A 16,178-nucleotide genomic window follows, 5' to 3' on the forward strand; every position below is an offset into this window, starting at 1 on the left:
GTACATCAAACCACAAGGACACTTAATCAAATATATCACGTATGAAGTGTTGCATGTGAAATATCCCTTTATATCATACCTTTTACCAGTTTGTGGGTGAAAAAAAGAACTGCCTTTTAACACATTGTTGCACTGAGTGCATTGCAAGCATGGGAATGTGCCATATTTTGGATTCTGCAAAAAACGTTGATTCAGTGCTGGACGGGATGGTCCAACGTCAGCCTTCACGAGAAGGTCCCTAAAATTACGTGGTCTTCTAAAACATGGAAGGAACGGTTCCTTGAACTCTTTGATATTAGGGTGAGCTGTGTTGAGGAGATGCCAGTGGCGGCGTATACTTCTATGGATCCGGTATGCTAAGGGGTGGTATTCATGGACAAAAGGGATACGATCCCTTGTTCTGATATTGGAAGTGTTAGATGTAGTGGAGAGGACCAATGTATGTTGGGGATAACCCCTCTCTACAAATTTAGCTTACATTTCTTGCATGCATTTCTCATTCGTAGTCTGATTAGACACAATTCTATTCACTCTGGTCAATTGTGTTTTTGGTATGGAATTCTTCATTTTTGTAGGATGAAAGCTAGTGTAATGTAGGAGGCTATTCCGATCGGTGGGTTTTACGTATAGGTCTGTGGATAGATTACCCATGTCGTCTTTGATAACAAGGGTGTCCAAAAAGTTAATTTTGTCCATACTATGTGACATTGTGAAATATAGACCAGGCCAGGATGTTTTAAGATACTGGTAGAATGTATTGAGTGTGGCCAGGGAACCATTCCAAATACAGAAAATATCGTCGATATACCTCTTCCACATCACACAATGTGAGCGGAAGAGGTTATCCGGGTATAGTATACTATCCTCGTAGTGGGCCATATAGCAATTTGCATACGATGGGGCTGCGTTCAAGCCCATTGCTGTGCCCTTGATCTGAAGATAGTATCTGTCCTCAAACAGAAATTCTTTGTTAAAAGAATGAAAAATAGATCACAAATGAGATTAATTTGATCAGTAATAAAGTTGGACACATCCAATAGCCTCCGTACAGATTCAATGCCATTCTGATGAGGAATTGACGTGTACAGGTCCTTTACGTCAAATATGACTAATATGGCCTCTTTTGGGATTGGACCGTGATTATGTATAAGGTCCAGAAATTCACCGGTATCCAATAGAAATGATGTTGTTTGTCTGATTAATGGAGTCAAGATTTTTTCAAGAAATTGTGAGATAGGGGACAGAATGGATTCTGTGAAGGTAACAATCGGTCGTCCAGGCGGGTTATCCAGGTTCTTATGTATTTTTGGAAGTATATAAAAAACAGGTGTTATAGGAAATTGTTTTGTCAAGAATTCTTTGGTCTTAATGTCAATGACTCCCAAAGTGGTGTATTTAATCAGTGTTGTTTGGATAAGTTGATGAATCTCCTGGGTGGGATCACCCGGGAGTTGCTCATATATTGTTCTATCGCTTAGTTGGCGATGGATCTCTGTGAAATACATGGCTCTATCCATAACCACTATAGCCCCTCCCTTATCTGCGGGTTTGATGATGCGACCTTTGTCATCCTGCAAATTTTTCAGGGCTAGTCGGTCAAGAGGTGTAAGATTGGATGGGAAATGAACTTCCTTCTTCTCTATATCATGTCTCAATTTAAGAAAGGTATCATTGACAAAAGTGATAAAGGTTTCTAATGCATGTGAACCTGTAGGTGGTCTGTAACTACTCTTGTTCCTCAGATGCAATTAATTGTGAAGTGGGGAAAGTAGATATTTCTTTAGGTATATGTCTTTGTTCTGAAAAATGTAGTTTAAGCCTAAGTGACCTATAAAACCATTGGAGGACCATATCCAATTTAAAAGTATTATACTGGTAGCTCGGACAGAAAGACAACCCTTTCTGTAAAAGATGACATTCTGCTATACCCAAACATTTAGAGGAGATATTTATAACAAGTGGATTGGTACCTGTGATCGGGTTATCCGATTGAAGTCCATATTGCGCCGAGTGTCTCTTTCCCCGCCTGGTCTTCTTCCTCTGGTGACGTCTTTGGCCTAAAAAACGGCTCGTAGAGGGCTGATGTTCGTAGTCCGATCCCGAGGTAGAGACTTCTGTGGATGATCTGTAGTTTGGATGTGAAGTGAAGTTGCCTGAGGTAGTTGACTCCTGCCATTTATAGACTCTGTTTTGTTCGTAGTCCTCCGTATCTCTAGCGAACTTGTTTCTCTTCCTTGTTTCGGTGTCTCGACGGTGTTGTTCAATAGTTGTATTAATCTTGGTTTTCAGGGTATTAAACTCCTCAGTGGTTGTGGAGGATACCAGCTGGCTTTCAATGTTCTTGATTTCGTCTCTAGATTTCGTGATCCCCAGGTGTAGATGTTCTAACGTAAGAGTTATAAGGTCAAAAGAACACTTATTAAGGATTTGTTCAAAATGCGAACAAAAATCAGAGGATTCACTAAAAAGAGTGGGACGGAGAGGGACACGCAGACCACGTGGGATTCGTTGCACTTTTAGTGTGGCACAGTGTAATTCCAAATTAGTGCAACATCTAAGTTCCCTTTCTAGGTGACGGCCTCTAGTCTCTTTGGGGGGGACTCTCAGGAAGTCGCTTAGAATGGTAGATTGTGCTATAATGCTGGATGTTTGCTCAGCATCATATGAGAAAGTGAGTGAAGTCATTGCCCAGAGAAAGCATGCCTAAACGTACAGATTCTGTCTTGGATGCCTGATAAGGCCTAAACAAAATGTTCTAGCAGCACCCAATCATCCATGACAAAACAGTCTACTGTCCATACAGATAACGCTGGGTCATCCTATTCTCAACCTGTTCCTAGTTCATCACCCAGTCAGGAGTCACAGGAAACATTTGACCCCAGCCTTGGTCAGTCCGAGGATCTGTTTGGTCCATTTTCTTTCTTTGCCTCTGGCCTCTCACCGCACGACATTGAAGAGGAACGTGAGGGGGTATCGTCTTTTGATGATGGTCAAATATTTGAAACCCCACGGCCAGAAGTAAGCCACTTTCATCCATGTGATATACCGGGTTAAGAGTTGGAGGCTGATGGTGATGACACACAGTTGCCATCTGGCCAGTCGCCAATATCAACAAGGAAGGAGGATGGCATGGAAGACGAAGTGGTCGATGATGAGACCACTGATCCGACCTGGACCGTTGGCATGTATAGCCAGCACAGCAGCACAGAGGATGAAGGTGGATACGTAGCACCAACAAAGGCACCAAGGGCTACTGCTTTGAGCAGAGTGCGAACTGTGTCAACTGTTTGCAAGAGCAATCCCTCTGTGCCTCAAGTCAAGGCAAGGGTGCGTTCAGCTGCTGTCTGGAAATTTTTTCCGATAGTCCTTCTGGACCAAATGTTGTCATCTGTAGCAACTGTCTTTGGCAGCTGAGCAGAGGCCAGGGCAAACGCAACCAAAGCACCACCAGTATGCGGAAACACATGGCAGTCAAGCACCCTAGTCGGTGGGCTGAACAACAGGGTACCAAATCAGTGTCTGTGACTGTGGGTCAAGCCACTGCCATGTCGCCTGTGATACGTCCTTTCTAATCTGCTGGGCAGGAAGCAGGTGATCATCAATACCTCTTGCTCACAAGCTGCGATTGCACAGACACAGGCCACAACAAGCTCATCCACTTGTTTGTCCCAGGAAAGCGTCCAATTGTCCGTGCCCCAGATGTATGAAAGGACGCATAAATACCAAGCTACGCACCCATAAGCACAAATACTGAACGCGCACGTGGAGATGTGACCGTTTAGACTTGTGGGGACACAGTCTTTCTGTGATCTTTTGGCTGCCCCAAGATATTCGGTTCCCAGCCGACACTATTTTTCACGGTGTGCCGTCCCCACGTTACACCAGCACGTCTTAAACAATCTAAAGCGTGCTCTCACCAACACCGTAACCGGGAAGGTCCATCTTACAACAGACACATGGACAAGTACTTGTGGCCAGGGTTGATACATCTCTGTCAAGGCACACTGGCTCAACCTGGTGGAGGGTGGGACAAAGTCTCAAACTGGACCATCAACACATATCCTACCCACGCCACGAATAGCGGGCCCAACCTCAATCAGGGTTTCCGCCTCATCATATACGTCCAGTAGAGTTGAGCGAAACGGGTCGAAAAAATTCAAAAGTCCCCGACTTTTGGCAAAGTCGGGTTTCATGAAACGAAACCCGACCCTAGGATGAGGTCGGCCACGAGGTCGGCGACTTGCGCGCCAAAGTCGCGTTTCAAAAGTTTGTTTTGCGCTCTTTTTCAGCCAATCAGGATCCACGGACACTGTGGGCAACGTGATGACATAGGCACGGGTCACCACCATCTTTCAGAAGGGCATGCAAGTGATTGGCTTGCTTTGGTGGGCGTCACAGGGGGTATAAAAGGGCGTGCACGCCGACCGCCATCTTACTTCTGCCGATCTTAGTATAGGGAGAGGTTGCTGCTGATTCTGTAGGGAGAGCGTTAGGCAGGGAAGAAGACAAAAAAACTGCTTCTGCTGCTAGCGATTTGGCCTGCACAACACACCAGTCACTGTGTGTGTAGTGCAAGGGGAGGCTATATAGTGGTGTATCAGTGGTGTTGGTTGTTGGGCTGCCTTTTAAGGCTTCCTGACAGGCTGGCATTGCTGTTTACCCACTGCTCCGCCGCAAACTGCTTTTTTAAAAGCAATCCCAATTTTTTTTTTTGTCCTGCTGAGAAGAAAAAAAAACTGCTTCTGCTGCTAGCAATTTGGCCTGCACAACACACCAGTCACTGTGTGTGCAGTGCAAGGGGAGGCTATATAGTGGTGTATCAGTGGTGTTGGTTGTTGGGCTGCCTTCTAAGGCTTCCTGACAGGCTGGCATTGCTGTTTACCCACTGCTCCGCAAACTGCTTTTTTAAAAGCAATCCAATCTCCCTTATCCTCTAGTCACTTTTGTCACAGCTGTGCCATCGAGCCTGTCACATAGCGCTCAGATATTCATTGGGCCTCACACAATTCAAAAGTGTCCAGTGTCCAAAAGTGTGTGCAGAGATTCAAAATCTCCCTTATCCTCTAGTCACTTGTCACAGCTGTGCCATCGAGCCTGTCACATAGCGCTCAGATATCAGTGGGCCTCACACAATCCAAAAGTGTCCACTGTCCACAAGTGTGTGCAGAAATTCAAAATCTCCCTTATCCTCTAGTCACTTTTGTCACAGCTGTGCCATCGAGCCTGTCACATAGCGCTCAGATATCAGTGGGCCTCACACAATCCAAAAGTGTCCACTGTCCACAAGTGTGTGCAGAAATTCAAAATCTCCCTTATCCTCTAGTCACTTTTGTCACAGCAGTGCCATCGAGCCTGTCACATAGTGCTCAGATATCAGTGGGTCTCACACAATCCAAAAGTATCCACTGTCCACAAGTGTGTGCAGAAATTCAAAATCTCCCTTATCCTCTAGTCACTTTTGTCACAGCTGTGCCATCGAGCCTGTCACATAGCGCTCAGATATCAGTGGGCCTCACACAATCCAAAAGTGTCCACTGTCCACAAGTGTGTGCAGAAATTCAAAATCTCCCTTATCCTCTAGTCACTTTTGTCACAGCAGTGCCATCGAGCCTGTCACATAGCGCTGAGATATCAGTGGGCCTCACACAATCCAAAAGTGTCCAGTGTCCAAAAGTGTGTGCAGATATTCAAAATCTCCCTTATCCTCTAGTTACTTTTGTCACAGCAGTGCCATCGAGCCTGTCACATAGCGCTCAGATATCAGTGGGCCTCACACAATCCAAAAGTGTCCAGTGTCCAAAAGTGTGTGCAGATATTCAAAATCTCCCTTATCCTCTAGTCACTTTTGTCACAGCAGTGCCATCGAGCCTGTCACATAGCGCTGAGATATCAGTGGGCCTCACACAATCCAAAAGTGTCCAGTGTCCAAAAGTGTGTGCAGATATTCAAAATCTCCCTTATCCTCTAGTCACTTTTGTCACAGCAGTGCCATCGAGCCTGTCACATAGCGCTCAGATATCAGTGGGCCTCACACAATCCAAAAGTGTCCAGTGTCCAAAAGTGTGTGCAGATATTCAAAATCTCCCTTATCCTCTCGTCACTTTGGTCACAGCTGTGCCATCGAGCCTGTCACATAGCGCTCAGATATCAGTGGGCCTCACACAATCCAAAAGTGTCCAGTGTCCACAAGTGTGTGCAGAAATTCAAAATCTCCCCTGTCCTATAGACACCTTGTACCTTGTTTTACATTACTATATAGTTTGTTGGATTTTGTCTACATTTCTACCAAAAATGAGGAAGGCTGGTGGAAGAGGCCGTGGAATTGGGCGGGGGTTGGCAGCTGGTAATGATGGTGTTGGTGGTGGATCTGATGGTAGTGGCAAGAGCAAAATACGACCGAATGCAGGAGGTGCTGACCCTGCGTCATCGTCTGGCTACATAAGGCCTCGAACGCTTAGTTTTCTAGGAGTTGGCAAACCGCTTTTAAAGCCAGAGCATCAGGAAAAAGTTTTGTCTTACATTGCTGACTCAGCCTCCAGCTCTATCGCCTCCTCTTCTTCAGTTGTAAAAAGTAAAAGCACTGAGTCATCATTGGAGGCTCATGTTCATGAACCACACCTTTCCTTGTGTCCTTCACCCCAACCAAGATTGAAGGATGACGCAGGCCATACTACTGATTACTCCATGGAGTTGTTTTCACATAGCATGCCTGGATTATCAAGTCAAATGGTGAATTACCCAGGCCAAGATGAATCTGACATGGGGTGCACTGATGCACCGCCGCTGATGGATGATTCTGCTGGTACATTCACTCAGAGCACTACATTGTCCTCGCAGTGTACAGAGCCAGATTCTAACCCTGATGAGACTCAGGTGCCCCTTCCCGCACACTATACCACCATACACGGTGACACAGAGGAAGGTGCACATGACATAGAAGAGGAGGTGATGGATGACCCAGTTGTTGACCCAGATTGGCATCCATTGGGGGAAGAGGGTGCTGCTTCCAATAGCTCAGATGAGGAGCATCCACAGCAGACATCGACATCGCAACAGCTGTTATCTGGCAGGCCCGGAGCACTCCAAAGACAGGTTCCAAACATCAAAAGAGTTGCTGGACAGCTTGTCCAGAGGGTCAAAAGATCACAGCGTGCTAGGCCGCAAAATGTCTGCCAAAGTAGGAAGAGTGCAGTGTGGCACTTTTTTGAACAAAATCCTCATGATCAGGCCAAGGTTATCTGTAAGAAGTGCGCAAAGACCTTTAGCCGAGGGAAAAATCTGAAAAATTTGAATACCAGTTGCATGCTTAGACATTTAACCAGCATGCACTTGCAAGCGTGGACACAACACCAAACCTCAAGTGCCACATGTGCAACTGATCACAACGAAGGTAGTCAGCAACGCTACATTGTTTCCCCCACTGTAAGCCCACCGGTTAGCACAGCAGCAAATGTTGAGGTGTCGTTGCAAGACCACAGCAGTCAGGAAATCCCACTGTTATATCAACGAAAGACTGATTCTAGGCCATCAGAAAGAACACCAACTCCATCACCATCATCAACCCTCTCTCAGTCCACCCTGTCCACCGCTACTTCCACCATATGCAGCTCTCAAGTCCAGCTCACCCTCCCAGACACTATGAGTAGGTCAAGAAAGTACTCAGTCTCTCATCCGCGTACACTGTTGTTTGAACGCCCACATTGCCAAACTAATCTCGTTTGAGATGATGCCCTTTCGGTTGGTGGAAAGCACAGCTTTCCGCGAACTCATGGCCTATGCAGTACCACGCTATGACCTACCCAGTCGCCACTTCTCTCGCAAAGCCATCCCAGCCCTCCACCATCATGTGAAAGACGGCATTGTCCATGCACTCAAGCAGTCAGTGAGCGGAAAGGTGCACCTCACAACTGATGCATGGTCCAGTCGGCATGGCCAGGGCCGTTACGTGTCCATCACTGCGCACTGGGTTAATGTGGTGGATGCAGGGTCCACAGGGGACAGCGGTGGTGGGACAGTGCTGCCTAGCCCACGGTATAGGAAACAGTTGGCTGTAGGCGTTCGACCCTCCTCCTCCTCCTCCTCCAGAAGCGAAAGCTCGTCCACAGAGCGCAGTCGTACGAGCACTCCATCTGCAGCTGCCACTGTTGCACACGATGTGTCCCCCTATCGAGCAGCTAGTGTAAAGCGTCAGCAGGCTGTGTTGCAGATGATGTGTTTGGGCGACAGACACACCGCCGAGGTGCTGGCCGAGTACTTGAAGCGACAAACTGAGTCATGGCTGGGCAGTGTACATCTTGAGGCAGGCAAGGTAGTTAGTGATAACGGCCGTAATTTTGTGGCAGCCATAGCCCTTTCAAAACTCAGCCACATACCTTGCTTGGCTCACACCTTGAACCTGGTTGTGCAGTGCTTCCTCAAAAATTATCCGGAGTTAACAGCCCTGCTCCAGAAGGTGCGAAGACTGTGCTCGCACATCCGCCAGTCGCCTGTACACTCCGTTCGTATGCAGAAGCTGCAGCGATTGCTCCAACCTTCCCAACCACCGCCTCATTATCGACATTGCAACAAGGTGGAACTCCACCCTGCACATGGTGGAGCGGCTGTGCGAGCAGAGGCAGGCCATAATGCATTTGTGGGAGGATACACGGCCAGGCACTTTGAGAGCAGACATGGAGTTGACAGGTGTGCAGTGGTCGAAGCTGAAAGACCTTTGTAAAGTCCTTCAGTGTTTTGAGGAATGCACACGGCTGGTAAGCGCAGACGACGCCATCCTAAGCATGAGCATCCCACTTATGCGTCTGCTCATGCAAACTTTGACGCACCTTAAGGAGCAGGCGTCTGCAGCCAATGTTGATGAGGAGGAAGAGGAGGAGGGAATCCTTGATGACATTCAGCCATTGTCTGCTCAGGGACCTCTCCTGGACGAGGTGGAGGAAGAAGAGGAGGAGGAGGATGATGATGGGGATGATTACTTAGGGGAGGAGGATGCATCTCGTGGGGCAAGTGAAAATGTTGGCGTGGCAAGGTCTGGTACAGGGTTTGTGCGTGACTGGAGGGATGTGGATTTGCCAGAAAGTGCTCCTCCACCCAGCACTCGCAGTGCATCATTGACACCGGGAACATTGGCCCACATGTCAGATTATGCCTTGAGGATCCTAAAAAGGGACCCCCACATTGCCAAAATGATGTACGATGACGACTACTGGTTGGCCAGCATCCTGGATCCACGCTATAAAGGCAAATTACAAAACATCATGCCACAGGAGAACCTTGACCTAATATTGGCTAATAATCAAGCAACTCTGGTAAATCGGTTGCTTGAGGCATTCCCAGCACACAGCAGCGGTGATGGTTCTCACACGAGCCGTACGGGCCGGGCGCAGCTTGGCAGAGGTGTTCGTGGTGCACACAGCAGAAGTGGCGTTGGAGACAGGGGTTTCATGACAATGTTGTGGACTGATTTTTCAAATACCGCTCACACAACTGGTAATACTGCATCGATGGAAAGTGACAGGAGACAGCAGTTGTCAACTATGGTTACAAACTACTTTTCCTCCCATATCGATGTTCTCCCACACAGGTCATTCCCCTTTGACTATTGGGCCGCTAAACTGGACACCTGGCCTGAATTGGCCCAATATGCCTTACAGGAGCTCGCTTGCCCAGCTGCAAGTGTGCTATCGGAAAGAGTCTTCAGTGCAGCTGGATCAATCCTGACAGAAAAAAGGACCCGTCTGTCAACCCAAAATGTGGATGATCTAACCTTCATTAAAATGAACCACGCATGGGTTTCCAAGGATTTTGTCCCACCTTCCCCTGATGACACATAGGGTGACAGAAAAATGGCTTGCTTTGGTCCACCTCTTCCTGGTACTTCACCTATTTTGCCTTTTGCATCAGCTGAATGTCCAACATCAACATATGCCACTTTCTAAAACTCCCTAACTGTGCTGCCTCCCCCCCATGGCCGGGGTCACCACCTACCGCACGACACCGTGCGAGTGCCGTTGCCCTGGACAGGTGGGTAGGCCGACTCTTGGGCGCGGGCACTGGCACAGGGTCCCTCATAGTGCAATCAAGTGTCTCTGACGGTGGTGGTGCACACCCGCCGTCAGACACACCGCTGTACTATGAGGGGCCCAGTGCCAGTACCGACGCCCACGAGTGGGCCCCCCTTGCTTGGGCAGGGCCCCAGCATTTGCAATCTTTACCTCTCCCTGCTCCTCCGCTGTGTAATCTGGGCCGTCAAATCCATACTGTGCCTGACACCGTCTGAGCCTGCCTCCTGAGACATATATTTTGAATGTGTACGCTATCCATACATGTTATCCGGTGATACGGTACCCTTTCTAACCTTTGTGCAATCACGTGCAATCCATACTGGGCCTAACACCGTCTGAGCCTGCCTCATGCTGTATAGACATATATTTTGAATGTGTACGCTATCCATACATGTTATCCAGGGATACGGTACCCTTTCTAACCTTTGTGCAATCACGTGCAATCCATACTGGGCCTAACACCGTCTGAGCCTGCCTCCTGAGACATATATTTTGAATGTGTACGCTATCCATACATGTTATCTGGGGATACGGTACCCTTTCTCACCTTTGTGCAATCACGTGTAATCCATACTGGGCGTGAGAACGGCTGGCGAGCTGTTAAGCAAGCTACAGCACCTGTCCAGACAAGTACAGGGATTCCCTAGCGAGGAGACTTATTTGATTGTTTTCAATGTTGGGACAGCAATTTTTGGGGAGCACTATACTCTGGAGAATGATAGATGGGGCCCACCATACACTGGAACATTCCAAAGGTGGACATCAGACACTGGAGCAGCATTTACAGGGCCCATTATACACTAGAGCATTAGAAATGGGGCCCATTATGTTTGGAGCATTATTTGGGCCCATAAGACAGTGGAGCTTCATCCATGGGGACCAACATATACTGTTGCTTTATTTGGAGCTCATCATATACTGTTTCAAACATTATATGGGACCAATGATTCTGTATGGAGAAATAGATGGGCCTCGTCATGAGATGTAAAAAGTGAGGTATTTTTCATTGGACTATACCGCTATTTCTCTGCCATATCGGAGCATGATGAGTTGTGGTATGTGTTAAAGGGTCGCTCTTTCGCCCAGGGCACATGAAAACCTGGAGCCAGCCCTCCCCCCCCACAGTTTGTAGCCAAATAACCCCCATTTTTCAGTGCGTAACTTGTATTATGAAGTTAATTAAGGTTGACAAGCTTAAGAAAGAAGAATTGATGCTTTTGGCATTCAAATGGGCACTGTAGGTGTGTTTCCTGTCCTCCTCTCACTGCCGACTTTTATTCCCCATTGACTTACATTGGGTTTCGTGTTTCGGGACGACCCCGACTTTTCCCTATAATCGGACAATCTTGCTCGACCCGACTTTTGGAAAAGTCGGGTTTCACGAAACGAAACGCGACCCTAAAAAACCAAAAGTCGCTCAACTCTAACGTCCTGTCTTCCCTCTTCCTCCTCCTACGCCTCGTCATCCTATGCTGAATTACCTAAAGTCACCCAACACATTTTTTTTAAAATTGGTGATCACATCCATCCCTTCCCATACAAGCCCCTTTTCTTCTTTTGCACATGTTTTCAACACCTGCTTCTGACACATGTACCTCCTGGTCAATAAGCTAAAAACAATGTTACGTTAATTAATATTTCCCATCTGAGGCCCTTGTAATGAGAATGAGACCCTTCTTCCTTCATCAACCATGGTATCATGCCCCTTGGGCTAATTTTTGGAGAGACTATGGCTATGCCTGGACACTAGGCACTGCCACCTCTATGCTAGTAGTCCTAGCTTCATCATAATTGTTTGGCCCTTCAGACCCGTCTTGCTTCCTTCATCAACTATGATACAGCCCCTTGGGCTAATTTTTGGAGAGACTATGGCTATGCCTGGACACTAGGCACTGCCACCTCTAGCTAGTAGTCCTAGCTTCATCATAATTGTTTGGCCCTTCAGACCTGTCTTGCTTCCTTCATCACCTATGATACAGCCACTTGGGCTAATTTTTGGACAGACTATGGCTATGCCTGCACGTTGTGCACTGGAACTACCATGCTAGTAGTCTACTTTCATTATTATCTTTCTCTTGAGACCTCCTTTCTGCATCAACCATGAGACAGCCCCTAGGGCTAATGTTTTGAAGATACTATGTCTATTCCTACACATTGGGCAGTGGCAGTAGTACAGCAAGGACAGTAGTCCAAGCTTTATGATTGTGAATCCCTTGTAATGATGATGATGGGTGGCTTCTTCCTGTGTTAACCATAACACAGCCCCTGGGGCAGATCGCTCTCCTTACACCACTTACACACTTAGCTGTCAGAAGGTCGCCTCCATCATCACTCACTCTTACGACACTCCTGATACAACACTGGCACTGCGTAAGTGGCGTACGAGTCCCGCTCTTCCGGCAAAAAATCACAGGACTTCAAATAGTGTTTGTACATTCTAGTGAAGCAGTGGTGTAAAACCACTTGTGCAACGCCTGACCAGATGCCCTCATGTTATATACATTTGTTTACAGCATACTTTTTTTTAACATGTACACATTTTTTTGCCTTTTCCTCAGCCCCCAGACCACTTTGTAGGGTCCAGCAAACAATTACTCTCATTTACCATTGACTATCATTGGACTCGCTATTCGTACCGAATACCCGAGTATTAAGGTATACTCGGTACGAGTATAGTGAGTCCGAATACTTCAGTACTCCCTCATCCCTACTTTTAATCCAAAAAATACAGTAAACAATCGTTTTAATAAAATACCAAAACCAATCCACCCAGATTACTGTGCGATTTACCTGTAAGCAGCATTCCTGCTTAGAATAAAAAAATAGTTAAATAATCAGTTTAATAAAATACCAAAACCAATCCACCCAGATTACTGGGCGATTTACCTGTAAGCAGCATTCCTGCTTAGAATAAAAAAATAGTTAAATAATCAGTTTAATAAAATACCAAAACCAATCCACCCAGATTACTGTGCGATTTACCTGTAAGCAGCATTCCTGCTTAGAATAAAAAAATAGTTAAATAATCAGTTTAATAAAATACCAAAACCAATCCACCCAGATTACTGGGCGATTTACCTGTAAGCAGTATTGCTCCTATAATCAGCTTTCTCATCTTTCCTGTCAGATCACTGGTAACAAAGAGAACACATCCACATATGAACCTTCTCTTATTTTTTGCTTTTCTGCATCTGAAAGATGAAACCCCAATGGGGACATATCACAAGTCAGAGTCCCCTTTATACAGGCCTCTGAAACCCCAGGCTGACAACTCGGAACTTGACTACTAACTGAGCCAACCACCGTCTGCTCAGCAGCTAAATTACTAACAGCTTTAGAAACAGACTGGGAAATAAAATATTTTAAATGCTGCATCAAATCAAATTCAACATTAAGAGAAGTAACAGAATGCTCACCATTATCCATGTATCTGGATTAGCTGTGCCCTCTGTCACAGGAGACATCTGAGGGAGGGAAGAAAAAGGCCAGCTTTTGGGTCTGTGGTTCGATGGCCCTGATTCATCCGGCGGCAAAGGAACTCCCCATGCTGCTCCAGTTGCGCTCCGTTCAGATGCTTGCGGACGTTGTCTGACATATTTAGATGCTCCTCCTGAACAGCTGGAATCTTCTCACCTCCTCCGGTTACCCAATCGTGGTGAGCGCTGTGGGAGATCCTGTCCTGTGCGTATGCCCCAACTGTCCTCTCCCAGGCTGGGACGGACTCACGGTCTCACTAGTAGAGGACAGCCGCCTCCCCGGGGCCCGACGTCTCATAGATAGTTTGTAATGAGTAACCCTCTCTCCTAGTGTGGCCATTCTTCTCACAGGCCGTTAAGGCAACAGGTATTATAGGCAATTCTGAGGTAAGCACTGGCCCTGACCAGTGATGCTGGATCAAATCATCCATGACAGGATTTACTGACAGCACTAGCTGATAACTTAAAGAATTCTTCAGCTGCTCAGCAGTCCTGACAGGAATGTAGATCTATTTGTAATTTACATTTTGGCGCCCTTTCTTTGGCCATATCATATCAGACCTGTTCATGAGGAGAGATAACAAGAACCAATCAAACAACAAAAACTCATTTAAGCTGTTGCTGAGCCCCTAGTCAGATTAACCCCTGATAAACTGAACTCTGATTAATACACTGCCAGGTCTGTGACATCATGCAACCACCAGCTGTAAAGTTGTATCTGCTTTCAAAAACACCTTCAGTGGGCACATGAGCATCAGAAAAGTACAATGGCACAATGAAATCATCATGTGGCCAGTCTGGTGCTTGGGAATCATTTATCTGGGAAGAAGATAGCACCAAGATGCTTCATGAGAGAAGGCAAATCTGTAAATGCTCTGTAATTCTTTGAGAACGTACTTTAACACATACCACCTACCTAGACATCTTTGCAGACCAAGTGTCATGGTCTAGGACATGGTTAATGTCCTGGTCTTGCAGGGTTAATTTTTGCTGGCCTCTCTTTGGATCTGGGAGGGGTATTTATACCCACTCCAGACTAGGATTCCGTGTCAGCTATACTGTTATTCTGGCTGTGTGTCTGACCCCCTGGTGTGTGTGTGTGTATACTGCATTGCTTGTTTGCTTCCCGTGTATGACCCGGTCTGTCCCCTCACTTTGTTGTCTGTCTCACGTTTTTGTACTATTGTCTTCTCCGGTTCTGACCTCCTGGCTTGGCTATCGTTACTCCGTTACCGTTTGCCCCTATTGTACCATCTATTGCCCGTTCTGGTTTACTGATCTATTGCTTCGTCCTGATTATCTGTATTGTCTAATCCTTTGGTACTGTCGTGCTATCTCATGCTTTGACCCCGGCCTGATCTGGTTTACGTCTCTGTCTATGCCCCTTGGTAACATTGTCCCATAGTTACCCTTTTAGGAGTTTTCCTCAGCTCCTAGCTCTCTGGAGTTTAGACCACGCCCTCAGCAGTCACTTGCTTCACGTCCTGTCAGTCTGGAGCACGCATCGTCACCAATGCTGCGTTGCTTCACAGGTATCTTTGTGCACAGTTTTTGTACTCAGGACATGCGCACTGGCTCAGTGAGCAAGTACAGTGCGGTGTTCCTGACACCAAGTACTCCTCTTCATTGCAATAGCATTCCTCAAAAGCAGTGGCCTTTTTTTAACAAAATAATAACCCCAGCCTCGCTGTAAACATTGTTCTTGACTGGTTTGACAAAGATCGCTAAGGCCTCATTCAGACACCTGTTTTTCTAGTATTTGTTCTGTCTGTACAGTAGTTATCACTGATAGAACATGGTACACATTATAGTCTGTGTAGTTGTTCACATGTCCGAGAGGATTGTGATCGGAGTCACTGATCAAAATTACCCATATAAGTCTATATATCTGTGAAAATCGGACAGCCCAAGGGTGGCATCACTGTGCGTTTGGTGTGCTGCTCATGATTAACAATGTGAGGGCTCATGCAGACGACTGATTTTCTCATGGTGGTTTTCACAGATGGCACTCGTACCCATGATATTCCATGGGACTATGCAAACGTATGATCTTTTCCATTGACCATGTGGTCTGCGGAAAAGAATCCAAGACATGTCTGATTTTGATCTTATTGTCAAATCAAAATCATCAATACAAGTTTATGGGTCCGTGAAAAACATCGGATTGCACTCAGATGACACCCTAGTGCAGTCTGATTTTCCTGAACTGACAAAATGGAGAAGGTGGAGAACTTTTTTATTTCTTAAAGTCTGAGATAAACTGATGCCACTCTAATCAAACTGTGCTCAAAGCATGATCAGAATAATCGGACCATTTTTCTCAAATGTGGAGAAAACAGTCGTGTGACCCTACCCTAGTGAATAGGTGAAGCTTTTTAATTTACTTAATTTTTTCATCAGTGGCAATCATTGCTGAATGTAAAGATTGACACATAAACCAAATACTGATAAACATACAATGAAAAACACTGATGAGACTCAGACCATTTTAAACGTAAGTGAAAAATCACTGATTTCTGAATGAGGTCTTAGAATTCAACCATGGGGGATGTTCCTTGCAAGTTTGGGGCTGCATTTCAGCAAATGAAGTTGAGTATCTGGTCAAGATGAATGTTGCCCTCAATGCTGATAAATACACGCA

General features: G+C 46.3%; 1 protein-coding gene across 8 annotated transcripts in view; it reads left to right on the forward strand.

Annotated features, from left to right (window-relative positions):
• ADAM23 (ADAM metallopeptidase domain 23) overlaps positions 1-16,178 on the forward strand; it is an 889,186-nt gene that overhangs the window by 818,316 nt on the left and 54,692 nt on the right. The gene's annotated exons all lie outside the window — the stretch shown is intronic.

This window comes from Dendrobates tinctorius, unplaced genomic scaffold, assembly GCF_039654945.1.
Source record: "Dendrobates tinctorius isolate UK_male_01 unplaced genomic scaffold, ASM3965494v1 ptg000125l, whole genome shotgun sequence".
Lineage (NCBI taxonomy): Eukaryota > Metazoa > Chordata > Amphibia > Anura > Dendrobatidae > Dendrobates > Dendrobates tinctorius.